The sequence below is a fragment of the Ambystoma mexicanum genome, chromosome 4p (genome assembly GCF_040938575.1).
Source record: "Ambystoma mexicanum isolate Mex_15411 chromosome 4p, UKY_AmexF1_1, whole genome shotgun sequence".
In the NCBI taxonomy this organism is placed as follows: Eukaryota; Metazoa; Chordata; class Amphibia; order Caudata; family Ambystomatidae; genus Ambystoma; species Ambystoma mexicanum.
The window spans coordinates 40448833-40464648 of NC_090927.1; the positions used below are offsets into that span (position 1 = coordinate 40448833).

The following is a 15816-nucleotide window of genomic DNA, read 5'->3' on the forward strand; positions in this document are numbered from 1 at the left end:
CATCGCTTCCGGCACAATATCCGTGAAATGACTTTGCTACAGGGCATGCGCAAACTCGCGATTCCTACGCACTTTCATAGTGTCTATAAAAAATTTTGCTACCCTTTCCAATCACGGTCTTTGCCACGTGTCATTCTTTTTATGAACAATGTGTAGAAAAAAAACGAAGTGCAAAAAAAGAAAAGAGAAAGTGAATCTATATGTGCCGCCCCCTGAGTCCCGACCCGTTCTCACCAGCCTCCCCAATTCAAACCACCATCACTGGGTGCTCCCTGTACCCCCCTGACCCGTACTCACCACCCTCCCCAATTCAACTCCCATCACTGGGTCCTCCCTGTACCCCCCTGACCCGTACTCACCACCCTCCCCAATTCAACTCCCATCACTGGGTCCTCCCTGTACCCCCCTGACCCGTACTCACCAGCCTCCCCAATTCAAACCCCCATCACTTGGTCCTCCCTGTTGGGGGCTGCTCCGGGTCACCGGGCAGCCCCATACTCAGGTCGGGGGACACCCAACAGGACACACTGATGTGCGGCGCTCATGCCGCAGACACAAGGGTGGGGGTCACCTCACCCGCTCCGGGACACCGGAGCTCCACACGTGGGTGGGGGCACCCGGCGCACCGCGGCCCCGGCTCTGAGGGCATCCAGGCCGGGGTTGCCTCCCCAACCCGCCTCACAGGATTAGGGGGACCCACAGGGACGGCGTTGGCCGGCAGGGGCACAGTCCGGACGGCGTTGCCCGGCAGGGGCACCGTCCTCCAGCCGGGCCCCGTCCTTGGGCCCAGCACACACAGCGGAGCACCAGCATGGTGCTCCAAGAACGACGCTGGAGCCTCGTGATGGAGTGACTGGCGAGCCGGAAGCGGCTTGCTGCTTTTATTGTGTTGGTCACGTGGCTGAGCCACGTGACCCCTCACAACATCCTGGGAGCTACCATGCTCCCGGTGTCAATCTGGAAAAATGAATACCCTTCATTTGAATGATAGACGTAACTTGATGGCCGTGGGCCAACCGTCTTATGCACCGAATTATAGAAATATAAACTGCTATGCTTGACCGACGAGCGGCCATTTTAAATGTAGCAAGAATCGCCATTTTGCTTGTTAACCATTGCTCATTGCTTTCTGTCTAAAAACTGCTTTGCAGCTTGCAATTCTTGCGGATTCTGCTTACTCTGCTCAACTGTTAACATTGTTGTCTGAATATGAAAGGACAAGGTTGCGGGACTGAAGAGTTTGCTGAAACTCCTCATGAGTAGCCCAGAGAGGAATGCCCAGGCTCCCTCTCTGTAGCCTTGGGAGGGAGCTGCAGGGCATTTAATCACTTCACAGCTGCCAGCCAGTCTCGTACGATGGTAGACTATGTTAGCATAATAGAGCTAAAGGCTTGATTTATGCTTTTCTTACGGCCCCCCTTTGCAAAACCCTTTAGAACGTGTCGGCTCCCAGGACACGAATAGTACCTCATAGATAGCAAAGCTTGGAATGTGGCTCTTCCCCCGTGTGCAGCTTGCTTCCAAGAACAGAACCACCGTGTTCTGTTCAACAACTAAAAGATGCCTCCGCACTTTCTAATTGCACATTGTTACTAGAATAGACATCGAAAATGTTATAATCGTCATACTCGTTGGATATGTCCATCGTCATCCCGAGTTCAAAGGAACTTAATAAAGAAGGGTGTTGAACATGACTTTGCTGATTGTATGATATGCATTTTGTATATATGTAACTGATGTACGTAATTCGCTCTCTTGCATCCCTCGAGGTCTAGGAAACTCACGTCGCGGGGCGTGAGATCAGAATTGGCCAATTGATATTATCTTTTGCTTACAATAAACCCTAGCATTGGGAATTTGAACCTTGTGTCTGGCGCATCTTTTTGTGTATGGTTATTGCCTTGTTTCCATAGCACGAGGGACTTCTAGGGGCCCCTTTCAAGATGGCGCCCGAATCGGGACCCTCCCCCACTTGCACCATCGTATACGTTGTAACGGAGTAAAGGCGGAAGAACCACAAGGACGGGACAGTCGAGCCGGGATCAAGAAGTGTACGGGGCGCCCTGTAGAAGAGAGGAGAGATTCCTTCCGCAGATCTGCACACATCTGATCCCTGATCGACGTACCGGGCCAGAGGGCAAAGGAGGCGAGGGTCCCGAGACGAGGCAGAAGCCAGAGAAGCGCAGAAACGACGTTGGGAGAGGTTGCGTTAGAACAGGTGACTTGTTTTATCAGGTGAGTCATTCCCCGATTCAAAGAGAAACCTGATTTTTGGTAGAGTGTTGATTTTGCAAACTCAAACGTCCAGGTAAAAGTGGCTAACCAAATGGGAAGATTAAAGAAACATGCCTGAAGTACTGTCCACTTTAGCGGGGCTTTTCAGCTGTGGTAGACAGTCCTTGGAATATGGCCAAAGTGCACCACCTGGGGGAACGCCGGCTTATGATATGTATGCAAAATATGGTGTGGGTGCGATAATATTTTGTGAAATTTGGCATAGGCAAACTAGAAAGCAACCCGACCATCAGTGGCCGATTAATGGTAGTTTTGAGATGGGGAGGATAGATAACCTAGAAAGGGTGCTGATTAGAAAGAAAGCGCGACCTGCAGCTTTTGAGACCGTCAAAGATTGGAGGAGGGAAGCAATACTCCGACTTAGGAGTAGAGAGAAGCATGCGCGTAGGCACAAAACGAAGCTTGAGATAGCAGAAGAGAAGGAAGAGGAGGAGTGGACTGCGAGTCTAAGACGGGAAGGGAGACGTGACCAGATGAACATAGACAGAATATACCCGCAGCGGGAACTACACATAGCAGACAAATTAATGGACCATTTGTTAACTAACACGGGTCGAGGCCCAAAACCAGAATCGAAACCAAACACGCCAGCAGTGACTGCGCAGGCCCAACCAGTAGCTCTCATACCCCCTCCCGCAGCCCAAGCACTTCCCCTCACGCAAGCGTTACCCAAGCCCCGCCCACAGCGCGAGCACTCTCACAAGTGCAGACCACGGACACACAATTTCCCAGCACCCAGCAAGGCCCTTCACAGATGCCACCTGTGTCACTTGTCCCATCCGCACCTCCCGCTAGAGACAGATTCAGCACCATCCGCCCCTCCAGAAGTCGAAATTGAGACCGGGGAGGCGAGATGCGGGGCTGAAGGAACAGGATTTGGACGGGTAACTCGAAGCGCGATCAGCAAAGAAAGAAAGATTGAATTACGGCAAGAGGCAGAAATGTACATAGAAGGAAATGATGAGACGGCAGCATTGGCCTCATTGTATGGGTACCGAAGAAGCAACGAGAGACAGGTAGTGTTGGAATTCATGGGGAAAATCTTGGTGGGAGAATGGAAAAAGATACTTGGGAATTTACCGCCACAGCGATTGTTAGATTTGAATAAATTAGTACGCAGTGAGCAAAGAGATGAGGATGTAAGAAAAAATGTGCACAAACTGATTGAAGTAAAAAATGAAATGGAAGATAGATATGCGGAAATGTTTGCTACACCTGAGTATAGTAGAGAATTTATTAAGAAAGGTAGGAAGGAGGGGTCAAGGTTGAATATGAAAAAATCATGGCAGAGAGTTTTTCCAGGTAGTACAAAGCATTTGCCGGTACCGGGACAAATAGGCGATAAACAAAGATTGCAGGTATGGGTAGGGGAAACAATGTGATGGATGTCGAGCAAAAGAACGTCAGTAAAGGAAGTAAGTGAGATATGTAATGGGTACCCATTAGAGATGAGAAAAGAAGCGATGCAAACGATAGTAGGGGTGTTACTGCAGCAGGTCATTGGATACAATAGAGGTAGAGGAAACACACAAGGCAGGGGAAATTTGAATAATATGCAATAATATGCATGGGGTGTCATTGGGATTAAATCAATGTGCGTATTGTAAGGAGGAAGGACACTGGCGAGCGCAATGCCCGCACCTACAGAATAGAGGTGGGTTTGGTCAGAGAAGGCCTCATAGAGGACATCAGGGGTCAAACGGCCCAAGAAGAAATAACATGCAGCAGCAGCAGCAGGGATATACCAATGGAGGTACTCAAACCCAATCATATGGTCAAAACCAAGCACAACAGAACCAGACACAGAACCAAAGTGTTTCGAACCAAAATCAGGGCGGTCAGGGCCAACAGAGAAATGATCAGAGTGGAGGACATCGAGGGGGAAATGGGAATATTTTTGATGCACAACCAAACACGTATTATAGCAGTAGAGATGACTACACATCGGACGATGTGTTATTTTCGCGATAGGACAAGCCAAGACAGGGGTCGGAACCAGTGTCTATTCCCGTGAATCAGAGAGGACCCTACGTAGAAATGAGAGTCGGGAATAAGGAGCACCGTTTCCTTGTAGATACAGGGGCACAGAAGTGCTCGATAGACCACCACTTGGTTCCGGAGATACCACTGTCGGGGCAGAAGAATGTTTCTGTAGGGTTCTCAGGTACACCAGTAATTAACCCCATGTCCGAAGCTGTCCCAATTACAATAGGACCATTTACGGAACAGTGTCCATTTCCTTTGACAGAAAATTGTGGAGAGAACTTGCTAGGATTAAATTTGTTGAGAAAATTGGGGGCAGTCATACATTGTACGGCAGACGGGGTGTTCCTCACGATGTGGCCTCACGATACACAGGTGACGGAATTTATGTCAAAAGAATTGCCAGAAGAGTTAAGTAGAGTACCAACCTGTCTGTGGGCAATGCATGACAATAATGTAGGATGCTTGAAAATAGAGCCAGCAAAAATAACTTTGAAAGAAGGTTTCACACTACCACGAATTCCCCAGTATAAAATTTCTGTTGAAGGCGAGAAGGGATTGAAAAGCATTGTTACTGACCTGGTGAGATTGGGGGTGGTTGAGGAAATTGCAGGTAGCACATGCAACAGCCCGATTCTTCCAGTTTACAAGAAAGGAGGCAATGAGGTACCCTATCGTTTCATAATTGATCTGCGCGCATTAAACAAAGTGGTAGACCCACAATTCCCTTTGGTCCCAGATGTCACAACAATACTGACAATGATACCGGCCACTGCAGAATACTTTAGTGTAGTTGATCTGAAGAACGCGTTCTTTAGCATTCCAGTGGATAAAAGCAGTAGATATCTGTTCGCGTTCACTCTAGGAGGTCGATCATTCACACGCATTCCACAAGGATACTCAGAAAGCCTGAGCATTTACAGCAGAGCGCTAAAAGAGCAGCTAGACATGCTAGAATTACCCGAAGGTTGCGTACTCTTGAGGTACATAGATGACTTGTTATTAGCTGCTGACACGAAAGAGATCTGTAAAGAAAGTACTATATTATTATTGACACACTTAGCGACCCATGGTCATAAGGCAAGTTTGAAGAAATTCCAGTATAATCAGAAGGAGGTGTCTTATTTGGGTTACCTACTTTCGAAAGAAGGGAGAAGATTAACACCAGAACGCATAGTAAGTATTTCTAGTATGCCTATTCCAAAAACTCAAAAAGGAGTGAGAGCTGTAATAGGCATGGCCTCTTATTGTCGGCAGTGGATCAGTAATTTTGCGTTGATTGTGAAGCCGATGATAAAGTTGACAAAAAAGGATGCAGAGATGCCTTTACAGTGGGATGAGGAATGTCAGAAAGCGTTTGAACAATTGAAAGCTGCATTGTGTGCTGCGCCAGTTTTAGGCACTCCAAACTATAAAAAGATCTTCAGACTATTTGTGAGTGAGAGTGAAGGATGTGCATTGGCGGTTTTGACACAGGAACAAGGTGGAAGAAATAGGCTGTGCGGCTATTTTTCTTGCGCGTTGGACCCTGTAGCGCGCGCACTACCACGATGTTTGCGATCCGTCGCCTCGGCTGCTGCGTCATTAAAACAAACGGAAGGAATGGTATTGGGGCACACTTTAATTCTGATGGTGCCACATGCTATAGACGTTCTATTAAATAGGACGCAGACGCAACACCTCACCTCGGCTAGACTGACAAGATATGAGCTCATCTTGTTTGCACCCTACATCCAAATTATGAGGTGTAGCGCATTGAATCCTGCAGAATTAATGCCACTGCCCATAGCAGAAATTGGTGACAAGGAATCACCACCCCATGATTGTTCAATGATCACTGAAGAAGAAACAAAGCAAAGGATTGATTTTAGCAATATCCCACAAAAAGAGCCAGATGGGGAGTTATTTTGTGATGGCTCTTGTTTTAAATTACCTGATGGCACATCAACGGCCGCATATGCAATTACTACCCTAAAGAGTGTTGTAGAAAGCAAAAGAATCCCCTACAATTCGCAGAGCAAGCCGCAGAAATAATAGCACTGACCTGAGCCTGTGAACTCTCTGAGAATTTGAACGTGAATATTTATACTGACAGCCAGTACGCCTTTGGCGTGGTTCACAACTTTGGCCGACTTTGGGCTGAGAGGGGTTTCTTGACATCACATGGAGCCAGGATTCAGCATGGCCCTTTGATTGTGCGATTGTTGTCTGCACTCACGTTTCCAAAGCGCCTAGCTATAGTGAAGTGCGAGGCGCATGAGAAAGTAACATGTAGAGTGGGAGAGGGAAACGCATTTGCAGACAGGATTGCAAAGCAAACAGCCACAGATTTGGGGAATAAAATGATGACAGTACAGACTGAGGAAGTACCTTGTATGATAGAGAATGGAGTTGCCACAGTCAAAGAAATGCAGGCTGAGGCCACGACCGAAGAGATTCAGGGGTGGGCTGAGGGCTCTGCTGAGTTAGATTTGGAAGGATGTTGGGTGGACAAGGAGACAAAGAACTGGATGTTGCCAAATTGTTATGTAACTGCAATGGTTATAATGGCGCATAGCCCTACCCACATTTGCGCGAAGAAGATGGTACAGCATTTATCCACAGTATGGAAGAATGAGCACATAAAAAAGAATGCAGAAAGACTAGTGCAGAATTGTATTACGTGCCTGCAACACAATGTAGGGAAGGGAACCGTAACTCCAGCAGGTAGTTTCGGCCCATCCTCTATGCCGTTTGAGGTGGTCCATTTTGATTTCATAGAAATGGAAAGGTGCCAGAACTACAAATATGTGTTAGTGGTAATCTGTGCATTCAGCAAGTGGGTGGAGGCATATCCTTTAAAAGACTGTACTGCCATGTCCACAGCAAAAGTAATGCTAAAGGAGTATTTCTCCCGGTTTGGGTTGCCCCGTGTCCTGTGGTCAGACAACGGCCCCCACTTTGTGGGCGCAGTAGTGCTACGGATCTGTGCAGGTCTGCAAATAGAGAAGCGATTCCACAGGCATCCCAGTTCTGCCGAGCTTGTGGAGAGACATAACGGAATCTTGAAGTCAAAGATAGCAAAAATTTGCCCTGGGAGCATGTTGAGTTGGGTGGATGCATTACCCCTAGCGCTGTTGTGTATGCGCACGTCTGTGCAGGCTAAGACTGGGCTCTCCTCCTATAAGATTATAATGGGGAGACCAGAAAATGTATGGTGCGCACCGCAGCCCAAAAGATTATGTGCGGTCAAGCATCCTATGTTAAGCACTTATCGTGGACTTTTAATACAGAAGTTGCGTTTGATTCATCAGCAGGTGCAGGAGGCGTTGCCAATGCGATATACCGGACCGGGGCACTCGCTGGAGCCTGGAAGCTGGGTGTTAATTAAAAACTTTGAATGGAAGACAGCATTAGCACCCAGGTGGCGCGGCCCCTATCAAGTACTTTTGGAAACGCAGACGGCCATCCGAGTAGAAGGACGGAAGGCATGGATCCACACGACACATGCCAAAAGATTCCCAGGATGGCTGACAACTTCCGACGACCAGAGAAAGGAAACGGTCTCGGAAACGAAAGAAACTGTTGCCAGTCCAGTGCCACAGCATCAGCCTGAGCGAGAAGTGAAAGTTGAAACAAAGCGCAAACGAGAAGTGAAACTCGAAACAGAGCCTGAGGAGGCTGCCAGTAAGGGGAAAGGGCGAAAAGTGCCCCAACGTTACTGAGCGGAAACAACATCACTGCCGAGCGACACAAACCCTACATTGCAAACACGAGCAGAAACAACGCGTGTACCCCTTTGGCGCCCACCAGTTCCCGCGAATGCACCAAAGCCAAAGAAAGAAACTACATAATTGCCACAACGCTTATCGCTGCCCATCATTGTGCCACAGGCTGACACTGAGCCTGATACTAGAAATGCAACGGCACTATTCACGGATCATACAATATCAGGAGTGAATCGGTATAATTTGCCGCCTCGACAGGCAAAGTGATCCACAGATCTTTGGTGCTGTTCTTTTTGCCTTTGGTTCCACTCACGGACGGAGTAGGAACTAGGGGCGTAGAGGAGAGAAGTGTGAGAATTGTCGGACAATTCAAGACTCACGGCTCCTCGGTGCGCTTATAAAAGTACATGTGTCAGGAGCCAGAACAGGACAAGCTGGACGCACATAAGTACTAAGGTTGATAGAGTACATGTGTCCTAAGCCAGAGCGGGACAAGCTGGATGCACATAGTACTCTATCAACAAAGAACTGTCCGGAAATCGTCTGAGCAGTGGGAGAAAGAACAACTAATCTTGCTCGGAGTGGATAGATGATCCAGGCTTTGAAAAGGCTGGCAGAATTGAACTGTGACATTACTCGTTGAACTTTTCTGGCATCAAGAACGAGAGACATTCGCGACGAACTTTGCCAGCAAGAAGAAGGACGATGAAGAACAAGTCAAGACCGGTTTCAGCTTCCTCCTGCACCCCTGCTGAAAAGATAATAGACGTAGAGACTGTAAATTTAGGGGAAAAGCATGGTAAAAGGAATAAGGTACTGATTTGGACATTAGTCCTATGTTTTTTAAGTATGATAGTACCAACAATGACAGCTATTACACTATGGTTCCTGGAGTGCGTACACCCATTAGAAACACTTTTGCCAAAAGCAGCTACTGAAAGCCCGGTTCATGTAATCACTGGTACTTTGCCCCCAATGGAAGAGAGACATAGAGAAGTGTACGGCAACAATACATTGTTGCTCATCATGAACATGACCCATGCGGTTTTAAAGAAAAAAGATTGCTGGGTTTGCGCCTATTTACCACAGCACGGTGGGAAAGGGATAGGCTGGTATGTACAACCGTTGCCATTGATTTATTCATGTGAAGTAACATTAAGTGCAATGTTCTTTGGGAAATGGAACAAGAGTAATACGGGTCAGCTAGATGAGACCAATATGAATGAATTTGAGGAAGTGATCATGAGACCTGTGGGTTGTTCCATATTCCAAAAAGCTCGCGTGTTTGCACTAGAACCCATGAGAAAGAATGCACGAAAAATAACAAGACTAGATAGATTACATAGGCAGAATAGACCAACCCCGCCAGCAGAAAGAACATCAGTAATGACATATCAGATGAGGGATGAATGGAACAAAGATGCTGTGCCCCCTGCCTATACAGTGGATCACAGCCCACAAACTGCTCCCCTATGTCTACAGAAAAAGGGTTCCTATAAAGTAGGAACGTTTAGAAACTGCCTGAACACAGTGCTTTTAAAACACGAAATAGAACTCGTGTACATAGGAGACCCTCTTTACTTTATATGTGGCGAAAAAGCATATCCATGGTTACCTAGAAACTGGGGAGGTACATGCTACCTAGGTCTACTGTTTACAGGAGTGTTCCTCTTGGAGACAGCAGAAGTAGCCAAACGAACAAAAGTAGAACTCAAAGCAGTAGTGAGGATGGAATGATAGCAATGGATATAGCCAAATCATTTATACCGTTCTTGTCCCAAATAGAAAATTCTTACAATATAAGAAAACTGTCTGGAATATTACAAAAAACAATAGATTCCACAGCAGATATTTTATTGAATATGACGTTAGAAGAAAAAGGAATAAGACTAATGGCACTTCAAAACAGGATGGCTCTCGATATAATATTAGTTGATCTTGGGGGAGTTTGCAAGCTCGTAAAAACTGCATGCTGTGTGTATATAGATGACTACTCCCCTACGATATTTAAAGCGATCCGGAAATTACATGTCATAAATTCCACACTCTCTACTGAAGAAGGGGGTTGGGGATAGGATCCTGGTTTTGGGGATTATTGCGGTCTTGGAGATGGTAGTTAATTTCGATACTAATGATGGTACTCGGGATATTCATAACATGCTGCTGTTGCATACAATGCTTACCAATAGTTTGCACTGAAATAACTGATGGATGTACTAAGGGATGTGTGCACATGGTGTCGAGAGGAAAACAAACACATGGCCGGAATAACAGAGACACTGAGGAAACAAAAATAGTAAAACAATTCATGGCGATAGACATTAATGATGAAGATGATTCAGATGAAGATACCCCAGACCTATCCTCATTAGAGGAGGATACAATGAATAAATAAGACGTTTGGCACACGGCCAAAAGGAGGGTTTGTCAATCTGGAAAAATGAATACCCTTCATTTGAATGATAGACGTAACTTGATGGCCGTGGGCCAACCGTCTTATGCACCCAATTATAGAAATATAAATTGCTATGCTTGACCGACGAGCGGCCATTTTAAATGTAGCAAGAATCGCCATTTTGCTTGTTAACCATTGCTCATTGCTTTCTGTCTAAAAACTGCTTTGCAGCTTGCAATTCTTGCGGATTCTGCTTACTCTGCTCAACTGTTAACATTGTTGTCTGAATATGAAAGGACAAGGTCGCGGGACTGAAGAGTTTGCTGAAACTCCTCATGAGTAGCCCAGAGAGGAATGCCCACGCTCCCTCTCTGTAGCCTTGGGGGGGAGCTGCAGGGCATTTAATTACTTCACAGCTGCCAGCCAGTCTCGTACAATGGTAGAATATGTTAGAATAATACAGCTAAAGGCTTGAATTATGCTTTTCTTACGGCCCCTTCGCAAAACCCTTTAGAACATGTCGGCTCCCAGGACACGAATAGTACCTCATAGATAGCAAAGCTTGGAATGTGGCTCTTCCCCCGTGTGCAGCTTGCGTCCAAGAACAGAACCACCGTGTTCTGTTCAACAACTAAAAGATGCCTCCGCACTTTCTAATTACACATTGTTACTAGAATAGACATCAAAAATGTTATAATCGTCATACTCGTCGGATATGACCATCGTCATCCCGAGTTCAAAGGAACTTAATAAAGAGGGGTGTTGAACATGACTTTGCTGATTGTATGATATGCATTTTGTATATATGTAACTGATGTACGTAATTCGCTCTTTTGCGTCCCTCGAGGTCTAGGAACCTCACGTCGCGGGGCGTGAGATCAGAATTGGCCAATTGATATTATCTTTTGCTTGCAATAAACCCTAGCATTGGGAATTTGAACCTCGTGTCTGGCGCATCTTTTCGTGTATGGTTATTGCCTTGTTTCCATAGCACGAGGGACCCCTATGGGCCCTTTCCACCAGGAGGGGTTGACATGCAACACCACTCCATTTTTTAATAACAACAAAAAACAAAATGTATAGTACTGCATGCTACTACTCCTAGGACCACTCTACTAATACACCCTTTATTAACCTGGGTGAGTGGTGCTAACTTATCACACAAAACACCAGTGCTACCCACTGGCACCACACACATCATTGTGCATGCGCAGGTATGCCCAACATCACATTGCCCAGATACTGGGCTAGTTAAGACAAGTCCATGGGCCTCATTACGACCCAGGCGGTAAGTTACCGCCTGGGTTGTACCTTTACCACCATGGCGTAAACTATGTTTACGCCATGGTGGATGGTGGATTTACCGCCCCATTCCGAGGTTGGCGGGGCGGTAAGTCCCCATTAACCCATTTACCCTTCCCCATTCCCATTTTTGCCCCATAGGGCATAATGGGAGTGGGGAAGGCGTTAATTACGCCACCGTAAATTACGGTGGCGTAATTAACAACAAGGTCCCTTAGCGCCATGGATTTTAACACCTGCTAAAAGCAGGTGTTAAATCCTCCATGGCGCTAAGGGACCTCGGAATCAGGCGATAAGGGTCGGCGTTGTTTACGCCGCCTTAAACCCCTTAACGCCTGGGTCCTAATGAGGCCCCATGTCTGCAGGCCCCCGGTCTTCACAGGAATGTCAATGGTGACGTCCATCATTCCACGCTCGTGGATTCGCCGGAAACCACCTCGTATCCTCACCAGAGTTCTTTTAGGACAGTCACAACGCAGTCACGAGGACCGGCAAAGCCGCACCTGGGGAGGCCCAGGGGCCACATCGGTCTAGGTCCACTTGTATGGGGGCAAACCCGCAGCAGGGCAGCGATGACGGACAAACAGGCCACTTTACGCACCTCCCCCTTCACATGGGGGCTGCTGGCATTATGTTTGGCCATTCATATCTCCTGCAGCTCTTCTTGGCGGGGTGCTGTGGATCACCCTTTCGGCGGGTGCCCGGATTCATCGTCGTATCCTGACCGAATGCCGGGCTGGTGGCCGGATGGCAGGCCAGTGCCCTTAAGTTGCTGTTGATCCCAGCCCAGGGCGCACACAAGCACTCATGAGAGCTGCAACCCTCCTCCATGCCCGCTGCCCTCATTTCCCATGCTGCTGCAAGGGCCCGTTGAATGTTGGCCGGCATCACAGTTTTTATTTTTCATTCACCGCCGCGGGCCCAGTTGAAAATTAGGCCCGCCCGCGGTGTGGGCAGATCTCCCTCCTCACACGGCATCCGCTGCTCTTTTCCTCTGGAGGTATGCACCTCCCCTCCACCACCGCGGGCGACAACCTGCTCTTCCATGTCTCAGTGGGGGAGGGGCAGCCAGCCACGAGGCCGGCACAGCTCCAGTGCGAAATATTTTTTTTCCGTGCGGGCCCAGTTGTTGTTGGGCCCGCCTCCCATGGGGCCGCGTAAGCTGTTTGGCGGCCCCATCGTGTTTGGGGCATTCTCCACTTCCGCATGGAGCAGCGCGCGTGGGGGAGGGGCAGGCAGCTCACCTCCTCATTTCGTTTTGTTGCGGCTGAGGCCGCAGAGCATTCCCCCTCCCACGGATGCCGCCTTTACACACCGCGGCTGCAGGGTGTAACAAAGTGGACCTCCAGTACTTCAGGTAAGTTACAGGTTCCTTTATTGTCCATGTCCAGTACTCTTCATCAAGACACAGGGATGGTAGGGGACACAAGATGACAAGGAAAAACACCGGGCTCACCCCCACACCCATCTTCTCAGCTCACTCTTCACTCTCACTCCCAACCGTCACTCACAGAACCCTGCACACCAACATTCTACATAAACATTCCAAGTAGGTGATGTCACACACCCACCTAGCCTGAAAGCAGATTACTACACAGGGCAGGGCAGAGGGGCCGCACACACGCCGCTCCATCTTGCGCGGCTGGGGCTCACCTCCCCCCCATCACAGCCGACGCCGCACCCGATATGTCTCTCTCGGATGGGAGAGAGGTAGCGCTCACATGGCCGACGCCGCCGACCCCCCTCCACACATGGGCAGCCACCCCATCTTTACGTCCATTGCGGGCCCAGTTGGAGTTGGGCCCGCATCGTCCTTTTCTTACGGCGATGTTTGCCGCTCATTCCTTCCACATCTCGCCGGTGGGGGAGGGGCAGCGTCCCCTCTTCTGGCGCACCTCGCCGCTCCTCCCTCCCATGGCAGGTGCGGGGGGAAGGGGCAGCGCCTCCTCATTTTGGGGCAGCCGCCCACATGTTCATTCTCGGGGGGGCCAGATCCTCCCCCCCAGGGGCCGCCGCAGCTGTTAGGCAGCCCCTCCTGGCTGCGCCGCGGCCAATGCCGCTCGTGGCCGCCCAGCTGTTCAGCAGCTCCTCCTCAGGCAGCAAACCCTGCTGCCACTTCCGTGCGGCCGACACCGCACTTTCCATGCCGGGGCCCCAGGCGGCCCGTGTTGACATACCCGGAGCCCTGGGCCACCTCCAGCACCTTCACGCCCAGAGGGTCGACCGGGTGCCCGCTAGACACCCGCGGGTCCGGGCGATCCTCGTCGCCATTGTTGGGGGCTGCTCCGGGTCAATGGGCAGCCCCATACTCAGGTCGGGGGACACCCGACAGGACACACTGATGTGCTGCGCTCATGCCGCAGACGCAAGGGTGGGGGTCACCTCACCTGCTCCGGGACACCGGAGCTCCACACATGGCCGGGGGCACCCGGCGCACCGCAGCCCCGGCTCTGGGGGCATCTAGGCCGGGGTCGCCTCCCCAACCCGCATCACAGGGTTAGGGGGACCCACAGGGACGGCGTTGCCCGGCAGGGGCACCGTCCGGACGGCGTTGCCCAGCAGGGGCGCCGTCATCCAGCTGGGCCCCGTCCTTGGGCCCAGCACACACAGCGCAGCACCAGCATGGTGCTCCAAGAACGACGCTGGAGCCTCGTGATGGAGTGACTGGCGAGCTGGAAGCGGCTCGCTGCTTTTATTGTGTTGGTCACGTGGCTGAGCCACATGACCCCTTACAACATCCTGGGAGCTACCATGCTCCCAGGAGGGGTTGACATGCAACACTCCCTGTGCCCCCGACCCGTACTCTCCCCACCCTCCCCATTTCAAACCTTGATCACTGGGTCCTCACCCCCACACGTAATCACCACCCTCCCCAATTCAACCCCCATCACTGGGTCCTCCCTATGCCCTCCCCGAGCTGTGCTCACCACCCTCCCCAATTCAACCCCCATCACTGGGTCCTCCCTGTGCCCCACCGACCCGTACTCACCACTGTCCCCAATTCAAACTCCCATCTCTTGGTCCCCCCTGCATCTCCCCATACTCACCACCCTCCCGAATTCAAACCCCCATTCCTGGGTCCTCCCTGTGCCTCCAACCCGTACTCACCACCCTCCCCAATTGAAACCCCCATCATTGGGTCCTCCCTGTGCCTCAACGACCCGTACTCACCACCCTCCCCAATTCAAACCCCCATCACTGGGTCCTCCCTGTGCCCCCACTGACCCGTACTCACCACCCTTCCCAATTCAAACGCCCGTCACTGGGTCCTTCCTGTGCCCCTCCGACCCATACTCTCCCCACCCTCCCCAATTCAAACCCCAATCATTGGGTCCTCCCTGTGCCCCTCGAATTGTACTCACCACCCTCCCCAATTCAAACCCCCATCACTTGGTCCAGACTTAAGCCCCTTAGAGGGAAAGTTCCCCAAAGAAATCTGGAGATGGTCATTTTTCCATAGGATTGCATTGGCCATATAGTTATTTTAGGCGGGAGACAGTAAAGAATTGTGCAATTTTTAGTTGCAAAATCGGGAGTCTCCCGCCTGTGGCGCTGCCCCTTTTACAGGGACACGCACGTGGCGGTGTGACGTTGCACGCCGCCGCATGCAGCATAATAAAGGGGGCGTTCCCGGACGAGAGCAGAGCGACTGGGAAGCCCGAACAGCAAGGACGTGTGTGTGTGTGGTCCTTGCGAGGTTGGGGGCTTATGGGCATTGCATGGGGGGCCTGGACAAACCCCCAACAGTGGTGACGGGTGGATAATGATGCCTGGGCCCGGCGGTGACGAAGTTGTATAATTTTTTCCTTGAAGCGGAATCAACGGACATTTCGTTTCGTGCCATGGCCGTGCATCGCACACGCGGCTGGCGGGCATTTTGTCAATGAGGCCGTGGAACTTCACTGAGCTCCGGTTTGGGCGGTGAGTGGCATCCAGGCCTAATTTTGGACACACTGCTAGCAGGCAGTAATACCTGCATACCCATGCCCGATTTTTGATTTTTTTTCAAAATGTGGGTCTCCTACGTCGAGTGTAAGCAAGGAGAGGGGCTATAATTGCTGGGCCTGCATAGCCCAGCTCTCTTTCTTTGTCTCAATTTTTGGGACTCCTACACCCACTGGGTGCTACTGCAGC

General features: G+C 50.0%; 1 protein-coding gene across 1 annotated transcript in view; it reads right to left on the reverse strand.

Annotated features, from left to right (window-relative positions):
• Positions 1–15816, reverse strand: part of LOC138452729 (uncharacterized) — a 381209-nt gene that overhangs the window by 81042 nt on the left and 284351 nt on the right.